Raw genomic sequence first — 22,087 nt, 5'->3', positions numbered from 1 at the left:
CTAAGATTCTTTGGGTCCATTGTCTTCACACAAGCTTGGAAATACTTTCAGATTGATTCTATATGAATGTCATTACACTTCATTTGTAATGAAAATTTTGGTGTTGGAATATTACAGAATGTAATTTAAAGAAGAAAATATACACAAGCTTTTTATTTCTGTGCATTTTGAGGTAGTCTAACTTAACAATTTCCCTTTGTCTTTATATTATCCAGTTAGGTCACCTTTCAGATGAACTGTGCTTCAAACTTGTTATGTAATTTTATAGTTACCATTTAGCTCCAAGTGAATGATTCTAAGATCTTTATGTCTTTTATATTTTTTTCTATAATTCTTAAAAATGGATTAATACTGCCTGAATGTCAAGTGAATGTGTTCTATGTTGATTTAAAATTTTTTACTCATATTAAACTATCTTACATTTTATATGTTAATATATATGAAGATATATAAATATATCTTAGTTAAGCTTCACAACGATCCTGTGAGGTAGGCATGAGGATGTGAAATAGCAGTCCCCAGTACCTACTCTTTCTATTCTATGCTATACCTAAGAGGTAACCCTTTCATAAAGTCTTTTCGCACACTCTTTTGGAATTTACTTCTATATTTCTAAGTAACAAGCTTATCTTGCTGCTTCTTGGTTTTTCAATTTTAAGCATGATGTTTCACTCATTTTTTTTCTCTCTCTCAATGTTTACAAGAGTCAAAGTATCTTAGAAGTGGAAGAGACTTCACATCCTCCAGAGACCTAAACTCAAAAAACTTCAGGGGTCTAGCAGATAACTTAAATGAGTACAAGAATAGGGAGCAGTGTGGACTGTGGCTAACTGAAAGGCTATATCCTCATCTAAAGACATTCAATTTTGTTTTTCACTGCACGTATCAAACAGTTGCAATAAATGGGTCTTATTTGGATCTTGATTCAAGCACACAAACATAACATTAAACAAAAGTTTATGGCAATTATAGAAATCACATAGTTGCGAATTAAGCACTAACTAAAACTTTGATACTAAAGCAATGTTACTCCTTTAGATGTGATGATAATGATATTACAGTTATTAACGTTTTTGTTGTTGTCGTTTTGGTTATTAACATTTAAGGTGGATAAAATGATATGATGTGCCAGATTTGCTTCAAAATAATACAGGAGTGGGAGGGGATAATAAAAAACAAGACTAGCCCTGAGTTGCTAATTATTGAGACTAGGATTGGGGTATATGGGAGTTCATTATAAAAGTCTGTTTGCTTTTATGTAATTTTGAAAGTTTTCATAATAAATGTTAAAAAAAATTACATGATTCAGAACCTGGTCCCCTTAGCAGAGATATATTAGAATGAGGAGGAAAGGAATCCAGAATAGGCTCGAACAAAGGCAGTTCTATTACCTATCCTGTTTAAAGATTGTCACCAGACCTTTAATAGTACATTCAGTTAAATATTTATTTGTTGTTATAACTATTCATAGTATAGTCTGTTAAATATTTATTTGTATACTGAGTTAAATATTTTTTTAATTTTAAGTAGTGGATAATAACGTCATTCCAATAAATTAATTTATTGATATAAAAAAATAAAACTCACAGCATACCCCCAAACAAAACACATCTATGGACCAGCCCAGATTTTTTATCTGGACTTCAGTTTGTGATTGCTGAGTCTGCTGCAGCCTTCTCATTTTATAGAAGAAACCGAAGCACAGAGTGGTTATGATTTGACCAAGGTCACACAGCTTATTAGTGGGGAAAGCTAGAACTCGGGTCTCCTGATTCCACAATCCATTGCTTCTTTTTGAAAAAATTGCCCAACTGTCTTAAATAAGAAAAAAGGGTTATGGTTTTGCCTGGCAGTTTTCTTATGTTTCCTGATTGTAGCTATTTGTTTTTAGAACACTGGCTAGAGATTTGGCTTCTCTCTTTTTGTAAAGTGATAGGGATAAGAGATTCAGCCTTAAAAGCTGGTGGAAATCCAGGCCTAGGGATGGTTATATTTCTTAGGACGATAAGGAATTGTAGAGCTTAGGCAAGTTAGAAGCATAAAACTTTAGCTGAGGTTGGAGTAGAAAAATGAACCCCTTGGTGCTATTTGATCCCCAAGTGAGATTTCACTACTACTAAAAACTACTTGTGTGTGTGGACTTTAACTTTTTTAAAAAAATTTAACTATTTTCTCCAAGTCCAAGGCACTAAGCCAGTAGCATAAATGTACAGACTTGCCAACCATGAGGAATGTGTTGCAAAGTAGCTGTGACAGAGCCTTGGTAAATGCTTTGTTATAGAGCTGTTACTATGTTTTGCTCCCAGGTCAAATTGGGAAATAAGGATTTGGGTCAGCCTTATTTTATATATGTTTTATTTACATGCTTAATTTAAAAGCCTAATAAAACCGAGCTGACTTTCAAAGAGTTATTGCTGTACTGGCAAAGATGCACATAGTAAATGTCAGTTGAGGGAAAGGATTTATAGAAAGCATGAGAAGAATGTAGAATGACTATTGTAGATAGATTTTTAATAGTCTTTCCCCTATTCCAGCTTATTCTCCTATTTTTTTTAACTTTTTATCTTACACCTGTGTGTTTATATATTTTCCTACTAAGACCAAAGAGAGACAGAAGGGAAAGAAATGATCTTACAGAATTCTTTTGGGCAGCAAATTGGAGCTTTTTTAGACTTTATTTCAGTAAACCTTTTGAGGCATATCCTGTTTTCCTAAAGAACCAGTCACTTATCAAGTGTCACAGAATTCAGGCTTTTATGTATTTTTCTTCCTGTCATTTTGAAATTGATACAAATACCTAGAATGAAAGAGTTGGAACTAGTAGTTTTTAGAGTACATTCTAGATGTTGACAAGGAGAGACTTTGCCCTTACCTATGCCTAGGGACTGTTCTAGATTAGAAGATAGGTAGATTCCACACCTGAGTCTTTATTCTGACTTTTAAAAAATGAAATAGAGAATTAAAGCTATTGGCTAAAATTAAATCAAGTTTATCTCTATATTTTATTTGTAGATTCATCCATACAACTTAGCATATATAATGGCCTCAATTATATTTTGGGGAAATTGTTTATTTCTTTAGCTAGAATATATACTCCTTGTAGTTAGGGGACATGCCTTTACATCGTTCAGAGCTTAATAAATACTGACTTGTATATTTAGTAGATATTTTGTTTGGCATGACTTTATTGGCTCTATTCAATATAGATGGTAATAATATTATTGTGTGTCAGGAATTTTACATATATCATCTCGTTTTATCCTTCCAAGAATATTTCAACATAATATGATACTCATTTTATAGAAGAGGAAACTGAGTTTTCAAAAAGTGAAGAACTTGTATAAACTCACACATCCTTAATAAGTGGCAGAACTGGAATTCTAAACCTCAGCCTGATGATAATTCCTGCTTTTACCTCTATATCATGCTCCCTTAAGAGCTTTGGAATCATTGCTAATAATCTTGGACAAACTATTCTCAGCCTGCTTTTTGGTAACTGTGAAACTCATTTATTCTGTTGTTCCAGAAGAGTCCTTCATATTTAAATCAAGATTATGGACTGCTCTTTTGAGAGCCTAGACTAATAAGGGACATTATAGTATAGTGGTTAAGAGTATGGGTTCTGGAGCCACTGAGACCTGGGTTTTTGAATATTGGCCTCACCTTGGTGACCTTCAGTAGGTTACTAACTTTTCTGAGCTTCAGTTGCCATACCTATAAAATGAGGACAGTATGGAATACTACTCAGCAGTAAGGAGGAATAAACTATTGATATACAAAAGAGCTTGGATGGATTTCAAAGCCATTATGCTGAGTGAATGATTTCAGTTATATGACATTCTGGAAAAGGCAAAACTATGGGGCCAGGGAACAGATTATGAGGGGATGTTTGAGGTGATGGAACTGTTCTGTATCCTTATTGTGGTTACATGTCTCTATTTATATGTTAAAACTTAGAAAAGTACACAAAAGAAAAAAAAAGTCAATTTACTGTATGTTTATTTTAGAAAATAAAAGTAAAAAGCGGGGATAGTAATAAAACTTTTCTCATAAGGTCATTGTGAAATTAAGAATAAGATAATGTTATTAAAGTATTTATCACAGTACCTGGTATGGATTGCACAATGACTAAATGGTTGTTTTATTGTTATTTTTATCATTAAAAGTATGATATTAAATTTAGTGACTTTCATTGAAAGGACAGTAAAATAAACTATCACAGCGTCTGCATGGGTACAGTTAGTAAACAGAAAAGTGAGTAACCGTGAGTCAGATGGAGTATGTGTTTTCACATGACTCAGCAGGGGACTTGAGGTCTTTTGGAAGGTAGGAGATTAGGCTTAGTATTTCTGGAGTATCTTGCAGCTGGCTTTTCTGGATGCATGTACAGTTCCCTTGATATGATTCTTCAACAAAATAGCTTTGGTCTTGGAAGCCACAGCTCCTTTCACTGGTTTCAGATGAGATATGAAATTTTGATTGAGCAAACTGATCAAAGAAGGAGCTGGAAGTGGTTCTCATACTTGGAAGATGGTAACTGGTCTGTATAACAGCTGTGGATTCCAAAGTCATTTCCTCCTGCCAGCCACTGTCTCTGGATTAGACAGTGACAGTAGCAGGGCAAACACCATTCAAGAGCTAAAAAAAGTTAAGGTCAAAGTAGCATTGTAGTTATACTAGCAGTGAAAAAGAGGCTCTAAAGTGAAACCTTGACCTTTCCATCATGTAAGTTTGTTGTCTTGTACAAGAGATCTGAACCTGAATCAAAACAAGTTGAATCAACAGTAAAAAGGATTCTGACCTTATAATGCCTGCTATACTAGTTACTTACAAGTCTCACTAGCACTTACTGGTCTGTGAATTATATTCATTTTAGCTAATGACACTGGAATTCAGGAAACAGTAGAGAAAAAGAACATTCAGAGTTCTTGGTATAGGACTTTGGTTTAGGAGTGACTTATTCTTTTTTTAAATTTCTTTAGAGTACTGACACTAAATTTCAAGCAAAGCTTCATCATTAGATTTGTTTCATAGCTTGTCTTTTTGTATATATATGGCTAAGTCATTGATTGCTATGAGGAACATTACTCTTTTCTACGTTGTGAGGAAACAATGCCAATGTGATTAGCCTGTTGATTTGCTTTGATTTTGGTTTAGTTTTTAGTTTCCTGGTAGTTATGCTGAGTAGTAGTTGGTTAGAACAAGGGTTTAAAATATAAGAGAATCATTAACCTCAAAAATCATTATGCACAACTCTGAATATACTAAAAAAACCCAAAAAACATTGAATTGTATACTTTAAAGAGAGGAATTATATGACATGTGAATTATATCAGTAAAGCTGTTAACAAAAAATGCCATCCCCCCCACCAAAAAAAAAAAATCATTATACTGATCTGTGACCTTTTAATGGAAGGGTTTGGACTAAAAACTTTTCAGAATGGGACTACTTTCAAAATGAGGCTAAATTCTTAGGCAGGGTCCTGAGATCACCTCAAAATGATAGATTATGGAGTATTAAATGACTTTTCAGAACAGTTCCTAGAGTTCATCTACTAAACAAATAACCATTCAGATAGTCATGACATAGACATTGGTAATTTTGCAAGGGAGGAGGATAAGAAGCATCATTTAGTCTAAAATAGTGATTCTCAACTGGGCAGTTCTGCCTCCCAAGGGTAATCTGGCAATATCTTGAGGCATTTTTGGTTGTCAACACTGGAGACAGGTATACTACTAGTATCTAGTGGGCAGAGGCCAGGAGGGATGCTGCTAAACATCCTATAGTGCATAGAATATTCTTCTACAACAAAGAATTATCTGTCTCAAACTCTTGTTAGTGTTGAGATTGAGAGATCCTGATGTAAAATTTACACCTATGTTTTCTTCTCATTCTTTTTTTTTTGTAAGTTCTTAAGTTTATTAATCCTCATGAAATATCTGCACAATCATTGCAGATAAAGTCACTGACAAATCTTTGAACTCTATTTTTTGCCAGCGCCATATTGGCCTTTGCAGTCCCCCTGACTTTCTTCATTCCGTTCTTGCAGTCCTCTTGCTGTTTTCTTCAGGTCTTTTTCTTATACAGGCCATGTCTTGCAAGCCTATGTTCAGGTTCATTTTTCTTTGCATAATTCAAGGAATCATAAATCATGCCAAAGCCAGTTATCTTGCCACCACCAAAATGGGTTCTGAACTTAGATGCAAAGATGACATCTGGTGTGGTTTTGTACATTTTGGTAAGTTTTTTCTGAATTTCTGTGTGAGATACTGTTGCTTTCCCAGGATGAAGGACGTCAATGACCATTTGTTTCTGCTAAAGTAGTCTATTGGTCATGAACTTTCTGGTCTAGATGGTTACTGTTGTTTATGATGGCAGCTGACCCTCAAACAGCTAGGGAGGTTATAAGAGCCCAACTTTATTCTTTTGCATGTGGATATCTAGTTGCCCCAGCATCATTTATTGAAAAGACTATTCTGTACCTATTGGATGGTCTTAGACACCCTTGTCAAAATCAATTGACCATAAATGACCCTGATGTAAAATGACTTTGATATCTATACAGATTTTTCCTAGAAAAACATTACACAGCCTCCCTGAAATTTTAGATAATCTTGATGACTATGTTAACACAGCTTCAGCTATCAAGATATTTCCATACGGATGCTGCTATACCTGAGTGAGAATACATTAAGAGTTAGGATGTGTCTAAGCCTTTTCCTGTCATATGTTCAGGCAACTCATACCATGCAGTCTCAGGGTTCCCCAAGCTAAGGTGTTGCATTAAAATCGTAAAGGACCCTAACAATCATTTGATTCAACTTTCTACCAAGTACTCTGAATTCTGTCTGACATTCTTGTTGTTTATGATACATTTTAATATACAAGGCAAGTACCCTCTCAGTGCCTAGCTTTTTCAAAAATTTTCTTAGTTATTCTTATCTGAATGTTTTAAGTACACTATTTTATTTAATTCTCAAGCAAGCCTAAGAGTTAGAGTTTTTAAAATCTCCATTTTACAGATGTGGAAACTGAGGCTTAAAGAAGTTTATTTGCCATGGTTGTACCAGAACTGGAATTCGAATCTAGATCATTTTGATTCCAAAGCTACTGTCTTTAAAGACCATACAACGAAGTCTCCTTCTTCTCATAAAATTGAGTTCTTCTAATGGGAATAAAATAACTACAAAAATATATGCAAACAGAAAAATGGTACACGAGACTTAATTTTAAGCTAATATATATTTAGGGGGGAAATCTAAACTATATTTAAGATTCATTGACCTTTTGTAGTCTATATTGTGACTCAGAAAGGGAATGTAGACTGTTTTCTGAATACATTGGCTTCTTATTTGCTCTATCGCTAAAGAGGTCCCTATAATGGTGGGCCTCATCCTACAGGATTTTGAAAACAAAATTATTGCATGCCAACACCTTGAATACCATATGTGGTTCCAGTTGTAGCATCTAAGAGAGAGAGAGAGAGAGAGAGAGATCTGAAAAACATTCAGAGAAGGGTAAAATAAAATGAAGAAGGAACTTCAAGTCTTAGAATATTAGAATTCTGGAATATAATCTTAACATTGGAATCAGGTATAAGAAAAAGTTCTTCCTTGTGTAGTTAAGTAAATTTATAAAATTTTATATAAGAGATAGTTTAAGAAGGATTGAGGTTAGACGTTTCTGATCTTGGTCTAAGAATGGGATTCAGGGGATTAATAGACACCCTGAAATTATATGTGGAATTGTGTTTGTATATGCATGTATATAGACACACACATATACACACACTTTTCTGGGGAGAAGATCCATACCTTATCAGCATCTCAAAGGGACCTATTACATTCTAAATCTCTGCGAACTTGGGCAGATAACTTGACCTTTCTGTGCTTCATTTTCTTTCACCTATAAAATGATGGAACTATCCTGTGATACTTAGTTTCCTTTCTGGTGTTAAAACTTCCTTTTCTCTATGAATTCACATTCTTGGTTCCACATGCCTGAGGAAGTGTTAGCTTTAAACTTGGTCACCTCACTGAAATAGTGCTAAGAGGTACCACTCCAGTTGAAGTCTTTTCAACTATGTTTTTCTTTTAAAGGTCATTTCAATAAATTTTTATTGAATGTCTTCATATGCCAGACACTTTTGGGTGCTTTGTGGAATACAAAGATAATCCCATTTAATGAATGTCAGGTAGGTACTGTTCTGGACAGGTAAGGAGTAAAAGGTGAGCACTCCTGCCAAAAGGATGGAGGTAGGACAGTGCAGAGTTTAGAGAAGAGCAAGGAGTCTAGTGGAAGAGGAGGGTGACAAGTAGGCTAGATTCATGTTATGGAGGGTCTTAACTGCCAACTAGGTAGAATGAAAAGATACCTAACTTGAAATCTGAAGACTTGAGATATACTGGCCTTTGTCATAATTATGTGTGTGATCTTGGGTAAGTGACTTAACCTCTCTTGACTTGAATTTCAAACACACATACATGAATGGTATGCGAAATAGGCTGGATGAGTACCTGTTTTCCTTACAACTCTAAAATTCTATTCTTAATTCAGTTAGAAGTGAGAAATCATTGAAGGTTTCTGAGCATGAGAATTTTCATCAACACAATTACTGCTCTTTCTCTGCTTGGATGCTCCTATTTATTAATGCTGCTTCTTCTACCTTTATATGATTGCTCTGGAGGTACTGTCACTTCAAGTAGTTCTTGATGTGGTCAAGGAGTTGACCACATTATCATTATTAACTTATATTATCAAGAACATGGGCATTACCAGGTGTTTGTTTTTGAATCAGATCCTAAGCTAGTCTGGTTTCCTTATGTTATCAGTCACTGACGTGGGAGCTGGACCATATGTCCAGAGTGTGGGCAGCAGGTAAGTGCTGACATTTTGATGGCCACATTATATTTCAGGGATCTATGAGAAGGCCTGTAATGACCATGAAAAGCCAGCCAGGAATCTCCTTGCCATGGACAAATGGGAGAAGTTACTAAGTTTAGCTGACATTAAGTTGTAAATTATTTGAAAGGTGAAAAAGGATTCTATTCAGAGGCTATCTAAAATTTCCATTTACTAATCAGGCCTATGTGCTATAGGGGCTTTCATCCCTCTTTCCCCACACTTTATTCCTGTTATATTGGGAAGATGATTTGTCGCTCTTATTGGGACCTGACACTTTAGTGCTTTCTACTATTCTTAGATGCCAAGGGCCTCAGGATGATAGAAGCAGAGGTTGGAACTACTGGATAAAAATTGGAATATGAGCTTAATTGAGCTCGAGTTTTATCCAGAGAATGGTAGAGACATGTATGAAATACAGTACACTCCTGATTTTTGAGAGGAATATTTCTAGCGATATTCACAAACCACGAAACTTGGCAAACAAAAGTCTCTACAAGAACTTGTATAAATCAATAAGAAAAATGCAGATTTTCCAACAGAAAAATGAGCAAAAGACTTGAACAGATACCTCACAAAAGAGAATATCCGAATAGTTAGTAAACATAAGAAAAACTGATCAATTCTAGGCATTAGAGAAATTCAAAGCCACAATGGAATACTGCTATACATAGGGCAGAATGACTGCAATGAGCCAATACTCCTATACCCTGTGAACCAGCAATTCCATATCTAAGGATATGCACAATAGGAATTCAAACATACGTTCATCAAAAGACGTGTATGGGAATGTTTATAGCAGTGCTGTTCATAGAAGTCAAAAAAGGGAAACTACCCAAATGTCTATCAGAAATAAAATGGATGAGTAAAATGTGGTATATTCTCACAATGGAATACTATACAGCAAGGAGAATTAGTGAACTACAACGTATTACAACACAAATTAATTTTTTCAATGTAATATTGAGCAAAGGGAGCCAAACACGAAGGAGTCCATACTACATGATACCATTTGTATATTAGATGCTTTGCATTGATTATGCAAAGCAAATCAGTGGTATTAGAAGTCAAGATGATGGTTACCTTTGGAGGAATTGTGACTGGAAGAAGTCATGATAGGGACTTCTGGATCCTGTTAGTATTCTGTTCTTGATCTGAGTGCTAGTTACATGGGTGGTTAAGTTTGTAAAAATTCATTGAGCTGTTCATTTAATGATGTTATATATGTTAACAGTTTTTTAAAATGGGGGGAAGGACTTAAATTTGCAGATGATGAGCTGTCAGCTAAGCTCACTAGCTAAATAACTTAGTGCTACAAATTAGCCTTTGAGCAGGAGTCAAACTTTTGTCTCAGAAAAGTTATTAATTACAATTTGTCTTGGATCTTCAGAGTCACTCTTAAATAATTGAAATAGTAAATGTTAAATCTTTAGATGCAAGGGTATATATTATTTTGGTCATCAATACTGATAAAATGGTCTTTAGGGAAATGAGTGTCAGATCACTAAAAGGAAATGGCAAGAGGAGGTCTACTATTTCCCCCTGATAATACTGATTTCCTCCCTGTCAGAGTCAGGTTCCACAGGTTGTAAATATGAAGTTCACTTTTTCTCTTTTGGCAGCTCAGTTTGTGGCTTTTCTTAGCTTTGTCTCAGTATCCTCATTCATAGGTAAGATATTACTTGCCTGCCTTCCATGGCTGATAAGCAGCTCTGGTACACTATATTTGTTCGAATTAGGCTGCTTTTTTCTTTCTTTTGAGAATTTTTGGTCTTTCTAGTTATGATTTTTATGTGTCCTTGTTTGTGAACTTGGAACAGGATTCACTCTTAGTTGAATGAAAGGTATGATATATTTTGTCCGCCTGAATTTTCTCCCTATTCTAGATCTGTGGTCATTAAGCTTTGATTAGAAGCTACTTTAGTGATGCTGAGTTAGGCTTAAAAACTTCCTTCAATTCTAGTTTAATTTATTCTGTGTTTCTAGGTTATAGAAAAATCTCATTTTATGATTTTTAGTTATTTGTATAATTTTGGAAAATATGACCACCTGTGTTTTAAATATATATAGGCCTTGTCTTTTCTATTGAGCCTAAAGAGCTGTGTTGAATATTGTGAAACTGGAAAGAGGCCATGTGGATAGTTCTTGGATTTAGGTGAATTTGTAATTGGCAGAAGTGGAAAAGCGATAAAGGTACACATATTTCTCATTCAAGTTTAGTCTTTTCTTACTGTTTGATGTCAGAGTAAAAAATGTCTGGCTCGAAAAGGCAAAAGCATCTTGACAGAGTGGAAAAAGTTGTGCCTTGTGTTCTATTGACCAAGAGGAAGTTATATTTTCAAACTAGCTTCCTGAGATGAAATTGAAGTCTTATATGTGCCCTGCTTATTATTCTTAGCCCTGATTTTAGTTTTTCAGATCTTTTCTGTTAAATATGATATATTAGCATTGAATATTTCAAAGTCTGCCATGCCTGTTTTGGTTGTGATTCCTATTAATCTGTGTTAGATTTCTGGTCTTTGTTAGGTCATTTCTACTACTGGCATCCCCTAAAATAGAAGCATACATGCATGGTTGTATTCTGGTAAGTATAAACACTAGGTTTTTTGTTGTCGTTGTTGTGTTTTTTTGTTTTTTTGTTTTTTTTCCTGGCATTGATAGAAAACCTTGTGGTAGCATTAACCTAGGGGAGATTTGGGTTTTGCAGGTAACTATGCAGAATTAGTCAGTTTGTAGACTCTATACCAAGACTATTCTTTATCAGCCTCAAGCCACAGGGGTTGAGGAAGGGGTTGATTTTCTATTTATTAGAGGTGACATGAGCAGTGGGGCAGTGGCAAAGAGGCCATGTTGCTCTTGCTAAATATACATCCCTGACAGTTGGATAATAGGTTCCAGGAAGTTCAGTGGAAAATTAAAACAAAGCAACATTTATAGCTGATTGAACTTGAAAAGCCATTTTGGTATTGAATGGCAAATATGTAGACTTCAGCATTCCTGGAGCCTGATGCATCCTGCTGGATGGCCCTGTTCCTGTGTACATGATGGCCTGGGGACTCAGCATTGTGCAGGATGCTCTCTTTTAGAGTATTTTGAGGAAAGAAAGTTTGCTACTGCTTACAGAAGTCTCCTTCTCATAGACTTATGCAGTACAGATTCCTTATGTCTGGGGAGCATCTGTCCTCTAAAGGTTGGAGGACTTATTTGTTAGAAGGACAGGAATGTCTGGCAAGAGACAGAGGAGCTTTTAAGTACTATAAATACTCCTAAGCATTCTGTATTGGGGCTGAAGCTCTAAGCAGATTGCTGTGGTGTATACACATGATCTTAGCATAGTAACACTTCTGATTAATGTTTTTAGCTGTCATGAGGCCATTGGCTTGAGGCTTAGGTTGGGCTGATTGGCTGAAAACAGACTTTGGACTCTAGGGGATGGTTAATTTTCTTGGAAGAGAGATTGCAGGGAATGGGAAGATGAAGAAATGGTACAGGGAATGTAGGTAGAGAGAAAGAATTAAGCCTTTTGTAACTATCAAGAAAAGTTGCTGCACATACCTGTCTTTTTCTCCAGGATGATCTAATGCTGCTATTCCAATGTATCTCTTGTGGAGAATGAGGTTTGGGTGTCTGATGGGAGCTTATGAGCTTTGGTTTAGTAAGGGTGATGAGAAAGCCCCTGTCACTTAACCCCATCAATTCCTTGAGAACTTCATTGATAACCATCCTGGCTTAGATATCAGGAAAACGTGAACTGTGGATATGGGTCTAATTTTCTTCTGTTCCCTCTCAAGTAAACTGTCTTTGTTGGCTATAGAACCAACCATTCTTGTGCCCTGCGCATTTCTTTAAAGTTGAACTACTCCAGTGAAACAGAGTTTATAGTTTCCCTAGTTTATCAGGGCATTTTCCCAGCAAGTGAGAGTTTTCTCCCTTTGCATTTTAACTGGAAAACAGAGATCCAGCCTTCACAATTCCCTCAGCTCCTCCTTTACTTAATGAAGAACTTGAGTGGGCCCCACTTTTAGACATGGTTCCTTGTTAAGGTGGAATGTTTATAAACTTGGAAAATCTTAAATTTCTCTCTGTCCCCACTCAGCTGTGGAGGTGAGGCATAATGCACTTGATGGGTCTCTTCCCTTCTCAGCTGCAGCCACGGCAGCTCTATGCTTAAGTTGCTTAGCAAGCATTTATAAACTTCAGATAACCTGACCCCATGCCCTCAGTTCACTTATATATTAATGCTGTTGAAGTTCAGCTTTTAGTTCAATAACCTTTGTGGGTAGGGGCCTAACTATTCTACTTGGCAGTCTCATTCATTGCAGGAGAATCTTGGCGACTGATCCACTGTTGTCTGTGCAGTTTAAAGGGTCTTTAGTTGGAGTAAACCCATACTTTTGGAGTTCTAGACTATGAAGCTGTGATGCTGCAAGGTAGAAAGAGCTGTTTCAGTCTGGTTTCTTCAGCAGAAACAACTCTGCTCATGAAACTCTGCTTCAGGTATTTTCCTCAAGTGCTTACAGAGTCATTGAGGAAGAAGAGGTTTCCAGTGAATTGAGTTTAATTGTGGCCTGTTGCTTTCTCTGTCTACATCTCACACTGACACCATTAGTTTGCATCCTAAGCCAGTTAAAACAAAGGTGCGCCTCATACTATGGAGATTTGAGGCTTGACTTGGCTCATTTTGGTGGTCTCCTAATGGTGGAATTAGGGCCAAGGCATAAGAAAATGCTGATTCCTATGGTGTCTTGTGGATATAGTTCTTCCTAGTCAGTGCTTACTTTGTCAGGACCAAAAAAGTAGTTCTGAATGTGCATTCCAGAGGCCTATGCAAGGGTAGCATACTGTGGGTGTTAATGAAGAGGCATTGTGCCTCTGGGTAAAGGAAAGACTTCATGACTTGAAAGCAGGTTCCTTGTATTATGGAGACTAGGTTATTTTCTCAGTTTTAGGGAAGTGACACTACAACAAGAAGCTTTATGTTCTTCTGAGTATACACAAGTCCAAACTGTAGTTAGTACTCTTCTTTTCCTGAAATAAGAAAGTGATTTATGAGGTGTGGGCCCTTACGTGAAAGAAAACAAAACCGGCCACTGTGTAGGCCTGCAGAATTCTTGTGCCATCTCGGTGGTGTGGGTTACAGGAGGAGAAGATGGAGAGGGCTAGCTGGCCCGCCCTTGCTGGTGCTCAGCTGCCCCAAATACTTGTGATATTGTGGGTTATTTATGAGCTCGTCTGGGCTGGGATTCACTACCCTACACCCTGGTAGGTGAAGATTTGCAGGCAGAATGTAGAAGCCCTCATTAATCTTCCCCGTCTTGTTGAGGATTTCTTTCCGGCCGGAGCTCCTGTTGGAGAATGAACTGGCCTTTCCCACTGAACTGCAACGGCTCAGATTAATATTAATCCCTTTAATGCTGCAGTTCATGATATAGTCATTAGGTGACTTGGAAATAATCCTGTCCACCTAACTAGTGTGATTTATTAAATACACATGGAGATCGAGTCTGAATACAGCCAGGCAGAATCAGCAGCAAATAAATACCTCTGTGTATCTGTATTAATGCTGATTGATTGGGATACAATTGCAGGCTAGGCTGGGGAGAAACAAGGGCAAAAGGAGGCTGAGCTCTCTAATCAACAGCATTTGCCCAACCCTAGCTTTTAATTTAAGTAGCAGAAACTATAAAAACTCTAAAGACATAGACTCAAACTAAGGAGGAAGAAATCCTTAAACATATTAATTATTTGAATGACTTCCCTCCTACACTTTTTCTTCTTTTTACGTTTAAGAGTAACTATTGAAATAGAACTTTCTCTATGACTTGACTTGCTTATATTCTGAGTTCTTAATCAGTAGACACTCTAGGCAGGGCACTGGGTACACTGGTCTATCTCCTCTCCTAGCTTCAGGGCTTAAATTTTTCTTTTTGAAAGGGGCAAAGAGGTAGAGCCGCCAAGCCTGCCAGATAACAGTTCTCTTCTTTGATATCCTTGCCCAAGCTAGCAGAAGCAAAATTTCTTCTGTAAATATTGAGGTTTATCATTTTCCTTTCTCAAACCTCCTTTTCTTTTCCTTCTTTGCTCTTTTAGCAGAGATGGCATTAATATGAAAAACATCTACCTAGCTGGCTTCATTTAATCAGGCAAGCCTGACATTTGTGAAACCTCTCATTAAAATTTTCCCCAAAGCACAAAATGGCCTCTCTTCCATCTCCCCTCCAATATAACCACCTCAAAGTTTAGGCTGCTTTCCATCACCATTGGCAGGCTGTTCTCAGAGATGTTACTTCTCTAAACTCTCATTCTTGGCCAACAGCCATTGGTCACATATGGGGGGACCTTCTGTTCAGGTGCTGCTCTATTCCTTGTAAACATTACTTTTTACCAATTTTTCCTGGAAATGACAAGAAGTCTTTGATAGGAATATTGGGGTGTGGTTTTCTTTAATATTTCCCTGTGATTTTTTTAACTAATTCAGAAACATTGGTTGAGCACTACTATGCTCATGGCCCTCAACTAGACACTGTAGTTAATACAAAAGCAAAGAATCTTTGTCCCTCTCTGCCTTCTAGGAGCTTACAGACTACAATTAGCTATTCCATAAACCAGAATATGCTTTACTAAAGCAATAGCACTCTAGAAGTACCGAGAAGGAAGAGATTAATTCTGGTAGCAGGAAATCAAGGTTAGTCATTTTTTCTGAAATCAAGAAAGTGAGTAGTGAGAGAGCCAGGCCTAGATTCTTGGGAAGATCTTGGTTTTGTTAGTGCATTCAAAGCAGAGACCTTGTGTACCCTGAACCAATGGATAAGAACTAACCCGGAATAGGGATCTTGATACATCATGGTGGCAATAGTGCTTCCTACTTTTACTGCAAGGTGAGCAGCGGTAATCCTCTCCATTGTTTATACTCCTTACTTTCCACTTTCTTTTAAAGTGGCCTACCAGTTCAGATCCAAATGAAGACAATATTCTCTTGTCAGTTACATTACATCTATAACCCTTAAGAAGCTCTACCCCTCCAGTTTTTAATTGAGTATAGTTTAGATGAGGACATGGCCTGCTTATACTTTGAGGTAATTTCCTCCTCCCTTCCCCTTTCATCATACTGTCTCATCCCAGTATTAGTGACTATTCAACAAGCTTTAGGAACTGAACCACCATTTAGGTCCTATGTGAGTTACACATGTAAAACTGTTGTAGTTAACAAGTAGGAACACTTGGCATGCCTAACAGAAATCGTAGTCATTAAATTCAGAGCTTTATAGTCATTTCCAGTTCCCATACTTTTAGAGAGATAGATGGATAGATAGACAGACAGATAGACAGAAAAGTAATAAATTAAGACCCAGAAAATTTTAAGTTGGCCATGGTCAACTTTGCTTGGTGCATATTTAATATTCATAAGACGATTACAGTAAAAGTCATTCTTAGCTATTCATGAACAACAAAATCAATATTTATGTTAAGTTTTGGGTGACAGTTTTACTAAAACTTAGTGATAATATTCCATGAAACTTTGTGATTAGGCTGCTTAATCTTCCCTTTTTTCCAACTAGCTTTTAAAAATATTAAAAATAATTTTCAGTAATTATAAATAACATAATATCCCATGTAGAAAAATTTGGAAGATACAGAGGAATATAAAGAGATGGAAATAAAAACCATCCATAGTCCAGTCACCTGGAAATAATACTATTTTATCTTTTCTTATGTACACACACAATATCACCCTATAGCAAAATTGGGATCATATTCTATATATTTTTGCCTTTTGGTTTTTCTTTTATCATATATCATGGGAATTTTCCCACATCACTACATATTCTTAGAAAATAAGAGCTAATGATATTTCTTGCATGTTTCAAAAAAAAAAAAATTATTTGGTTTCCTGACATTGGTTATTTAGATTATTTCCAGTTTTTCAATAGTATAAGCAATGTAGTTTAACTATCTTTGTACAAAATTCTTTGCCTATTACTCTTCTTTATGGTAGATTCTTTTTATTATTTTTATTTCTATTTAGGTAATGCATAGTTTTAAAAGTCAAATAGTGCTATAAGGCAAATAACCCAAGTCCCCCCCGCTCACCTTTTAAGGTCCCCCTCCCTAAACTCTTTTAACTGTTTGTTCAAGTTTTTACTTTTATCTTTCAAAATAATATGCTGGTACCACCTTTTTTTAAAAAATAGAATTTTTATATCTGAAGCAATATCTATTGACTTCCTACTCCTAGATGGAGAGAAAACTCTTTTGCAGTATTTACTATTCCCCTTTTCCTTCCTCTATCCTCCCAATATAGTTATCTCTCTGATTGGTAAAATCAGTACTCAGTCTTTACCTTATTAAGATTGTAAGTATTATTCACTACCAAGTCAAGTATTCCTCCCTTTTTAAAAAATATATTTGGTTTTCTGTTTCTATCACTATTTCTTCTCAAGCTCTACATGTAGTTTTTAAAACTCTTTGAATTGTTTTCCCTCCCACATGATCAGACACACAGCTCTTTTATTCAGTTTTTATCTCTTCTCAGAGCCTCCTATCCTCTTCTATTCTGCATTGTTGCTCTCTAGGCATCAGGTGCTGCTGTCATTCTGGAACTTCCCTTCACTTTCTTTGGACTCCTTTTTCCTGGACCCTTTGTCCATTTCTTTCTTGGTTTACTTTCTCATTTTGGCTTAAGAAAATTCCTCCAAAGCCTTCTTGGAAAGGACACCTGTGAAATATATATTTTTTGACTCTACATATCTGCAACTTTTTATTTTATACTGACTCTTGATTGAAAATTTGATAGGATATAGAATTCTAGTTTGGAAATTATTTTCATTCAAAATATAGTGGCTTTGCTTCTTTGTCTTCTAATTTTCGGTGTTGATGTTGAGTGATCTGGTGCCATATTGATTCTCAGTCCTTTGTATTTAACCTAGTTTTTTCTACAGTCTTTTTGTTCCTAGTGTTCTAAAACACTTGGTGCGGGTCTCTTTTAATTCATTATGCTGGTTTCTTAGTGAAGGTTCTTTTGATCTAGAAAATCATATCATTTGACTTTGTGAGATGATCTTATATTAATTAGTTCTTAAGTAATTTTCCCTTCCAATTTTTTGTGTTCTCTAAAGTGGTCTTCCTATTTTCTCATCCTCCAGCTGGTGCTTCCATTCAGAGCTTGATTTTCATTGGTACTTTCTCCAAAGGCACTCACTATTCAGCCTTTTCATCTCTGCTTCCATATCCTTTTCTTATGCTAAGCATATGTTGATGAATCTCATTCACTACATTCTTTTTACCTCGTCACTTTATTCTACCAATTATAAATTTCAGCTTTTATATTTAACTCTCGAACACTCTTAGCACCTTGCACTTCATAATACTTGTGCGAGCCCTTGCCTAGTGTTCTTCTTTCACTACACAGGAAACTCCATGAAAATGGGGATTGCGTTGCACTGTTTACCACTATATTTCTATTACCTAGCCCAGCTACTGGCATAAATGTTTGTTTAGTGAATTAATTAGTATCTTCTTTTTATCACACAGAATTTATTTTGTTTAGTAGAATGCAGTAGGAATTTACCCCCTAATAGTTAGTCATATGTTACAGGACCATTTATTGAATATTCTTTTATTATATATCATATGCTACATATTGTCCTACCTATTCTTTTGCTAGTAATATACTTTCTGTTCTGCAAACTTTCTGTCATTAGTTGTTTTAAAAAATATTCTAGCTATCCTTAACTAAGTTATTCTTTCACATGAAGTACAAAGTCACTTACTCAAGTTATTTTTTAAATTCCTGTTGAGATTTTAATTCAGAAACATAAGTTAATATGGAGAGAATTGACAGTTTTATAACATATTTGGCCTCCCTATCCAGAACATTTGAAAACTTCTCCATTTATTCAAGATTTCTTTTGTGACTCTAGTAAAACTTGTTGGCTTTTCTTTCCCTCATTAATATGTCATAAGTTTCTTAAGTTTATTCTTAGATATTTTTTATTTTCAATTGCTAATGGGAATGGGATTCCCCCTTCTGCATTATAATTTCCTCTTATTTTAACTAAAACTGAATAGATTCTCCTGTATTTCTGTAATACAGTGTATGTTATATGCCCAGGGACAAAAGAACTACCAGCTTCATTTTCAGTTATCTGTTGCTACATCACAAACTACTCCAAAAACCTGTGCCTTAAAACCATTTTATTATATCTTACAAGTCTGTGAGTTGACTAGGGCTCAGCTGAGCAGTTCTTCTATTGGTCTCACTTAGGGTCTCCTGCAGTTGCAGTCAGATATGGCTGTGGTGTGGATGTCTGGTACCATGTGGCTTCTTTTGAAGTGATGCTTGAGTCTCTAGGGCTTTTCTTCATGACCCCTGTCCCCCACAGGGTAGCTTAGACTTTGTACATGGTAGTTCGTTCATATCTACACAACGGAAGAAATAGAAGCTTCAAAACCTTTTTAGTACCTGGCTGTGAAAGTCCCAGATTGCTACTTTCCTTACATAGTATCTGTCAAAGCTGTCAGACCAGATTCAAGGGGAGCCCACATAAGCTCCACCTCTTCATTGGAGGAGGGGCATGTTAGGGGTGGCATTGTATGGGACTGATTTTGGAGACTAATTATTATAATGGCATTTGTTTGTTTGTCCTTCTTCTTTTTCTCCCTTCTTTTATACCAGGTAGCTCCCTTAGACTCTTAGGTTCCCAGTCAAGTTCTAGTACCAGATCACTGTATTCAGTCTTATAAGGAGGAATCTGATTGAGGGGAGGTAGCAGAGGTAAAAAAAAAAAAAAAGAAAGAAAGAAAGAAAAATTAATGTTTCCACCTTCTCATTTGCTCTTCTCAGTGAGGTATAACTCTCATGGACAGAAATACAGAGTTCACTTGAACATAAAATACTGGACAAGGGAACAGGTGTAAATTGATCATGTTCTCCTGAATTCTGCTTACTCTCTGGGAAGGACAGCCTCCTTCCCCTTTTCTTCCTAGCAGAAGTCCAACTCCTTACCTCATTATGGCTTATCATAAGAGTTTCCTCCTATGTTGGTCCAAGTTGAAATGAGAAAGTCTTATTCCTTTTCTTTTTTCACATGGTACTTCTTCCTGCCCTGGGTTTACTAACCTCTGGGTTAAATATGCACCAAGCAAAGATGTATAGCCTTCCCTCCTCCCCCTCAGCTTAGTCTGAAGGAAGGCAGCAGGTGATGGAGTGCATAATGGATGGGGGTATTAGAAGGAGAAGGAATCTTTTCTCACACACTGTGGATGTTGCTCAACAGAACGGGTGTGAAATTTAGTCAGAGCCACAAGCATGTGTTTCAATTTTCCAGGGAATTTCCTCTTCCTAACTGTAGGTTTAACCCTTTCTTCTGTGTAGTGCCAAAGGCTGTTGGAGATAAAATGAAATGAGTTATTTGCAAGAAGAAGATCACACTAGGATTTTACAGGGCCCCTTTGAGATCTAAGATCTCCAGCTTATTTCCTGCCAAATGGTTGAGGAAAAAGCATAACTTTGGAGTTGGATAGACCTACGTTCAAATCCCATCTCTACCACTGGGTAGTCCTGGGCAGTTACTTGACCTATTTGAACCTCCGTTTTTCATCTGTAAAATGGAGATTAAAACTTGTCTTATAAAGTCCTTGTGAAAATGAAATGAAGTGATGTGTGCAAGGTACCTAGTATATTGCATACCTTGCACATAGTAAGCACTTGGTACACATTTGTTTTCTTCTCCAGTCTTCCCACTGGATTTCGAGGATATCTACTCTTCTTTTATCTTGTGCTGTCTTGGGTTTGCTATGTAAGCAACTTCTTACATCTTCGATTTATTGCTTTTCTCCCCGAATCTAACTATGCAGGTTTGTTAGAGGAAGAAATCTTCCCATATGATATGCAGAATTCCTCTGGAGGTCTTCATTAAGCTAAAGGATGAGTCTCTTTAACAGTGCTGAGAAGAATTATGAGACTTTCTTCTCCATCTGATCCTGGAGGCCACATGAACTAGCTCTACAGTGGTAGAGCCAAAATGAAACATAGAGGTTATCTAGGCCATTTTATAGAGAAAGAACAGTGGCTTAGAGGTCATGTCTTGTGCAAGGCCCCATGACAGTGTAGTGACAGTTCTGGAACTAGAGCTCTGACTTTTCTATTACTATGGTTATGATTTAATTTTTTGGAAGGCTGTCTGAGTTCTAAATCCTCAGGGCCTAGCTTTTGTTATATGTGAACTTTCTCCTTCTAAATTGGAGCCCCGATTATACTATTAGCAATGTGGAAGTATACACTGTTGAAGACATTTCGGTGACACTCCTTTGGGGAGCAACAGGGCTCCATTGAGGGTATATATCAGTTACCACCTGCAAATCTCTTCTTTCCCCAAAGGTTGCCCAAGTGGCACTGAGGTGGCAGCTCAGCTGGCTGTTGAGCCTCTGCTCCCAGAATGGTGAGTTGGGAAGCAAATTTGTTTCTTCTATATCTTTATTCTCCAAATAATGCTAAGTATGGGAGGCTCACCCCAAGCCCCCAGCTCTTTTATTTTTTAAAAAATTGAGGTATAATTAACACAATAAAATACACATACTGTAGGTATTCAGTTGATAAATTTTTGATAATTGTATAAACCAATGTAAGTACCATAAAAAAAAGATACAGAACATTTTCATCACCCATAGAACGTTTCTGCATGCTCTCTTTAAGTTACCCACACACAAATATACAAAACCATTTTCTGTGTTCTGTTATGATCGATTAGTTTTGTTTTGGATTTCAAATAAGTGGGATCATATAAGATATGCTTTTTCACATGTAGCTTTTTTTAATTTAGCATGCTTTTGGAATTTATCCACGTTGTTGCATGTATCATTATTTCTTTTTGTTTTGATTTGCGTTACTGAGTAGTATTTAATTGTATGGATAAACTGTAAGAGAATTTACTCATTCTTTTATTGAAGGACATTTGGATTGTTTGCATTTTTTTTTTTGTCTGTTATGAATAGGCTCCTATGAACCTTCTTATACAAATCTTTTTGTGAGCATATGTTTTAGTTTCTCTTGGATAAATACTTAAGAGTGAAATTGCTGATCATAGGGTAGATGTGTGTTTAAACTTTAAAAGAAACAGTTCTTAAAGTGACATTACCCCCCAGTCTATCTTTTCCTCCCCTTAGAGGTTAGGCTCTTTAAGTTGT

At 36.3% G+C, this 22,087-nt stretch overlaps 1 protein-coding gene and 1 pseudogene across 1 annotated transcript in view; one reads left to right on the top strand and one right to left on the bottom strand.

The window, feature by feature from the left end:
* The window catches only part of GBF1 (golgi brefeldin A resistant guanine nucleotide exchange factor 1), a 101,714-nt gene that overhangs the window by 37,020 nt on the left and 42,607 nt on the right, over nucleotides 1–22,087 (top strand).
* Nucleotides 5,900–10,016, bottom strand: LOC102897614 (annotated as a pseudogene).

Source organism: Pteropus alecto, unplaced genomic scaffold (genome assembly GCF_000325575.1).
Source record: "Pteropus alecto unplaced genomic scaffold, ASM32557v1 scaffold177, whole genome shotgun sequence".
Taxonomy (NCBI): domain Eukaryota; kingdom Metazoa; phylum Chordata; class Mammalia; order Chiroptera; family Pteropodidae; genus Pteropus; species Pteropus alecto.
This window is presented reverse-complemented; position numbering and strand designations above follow the sequence as displayed.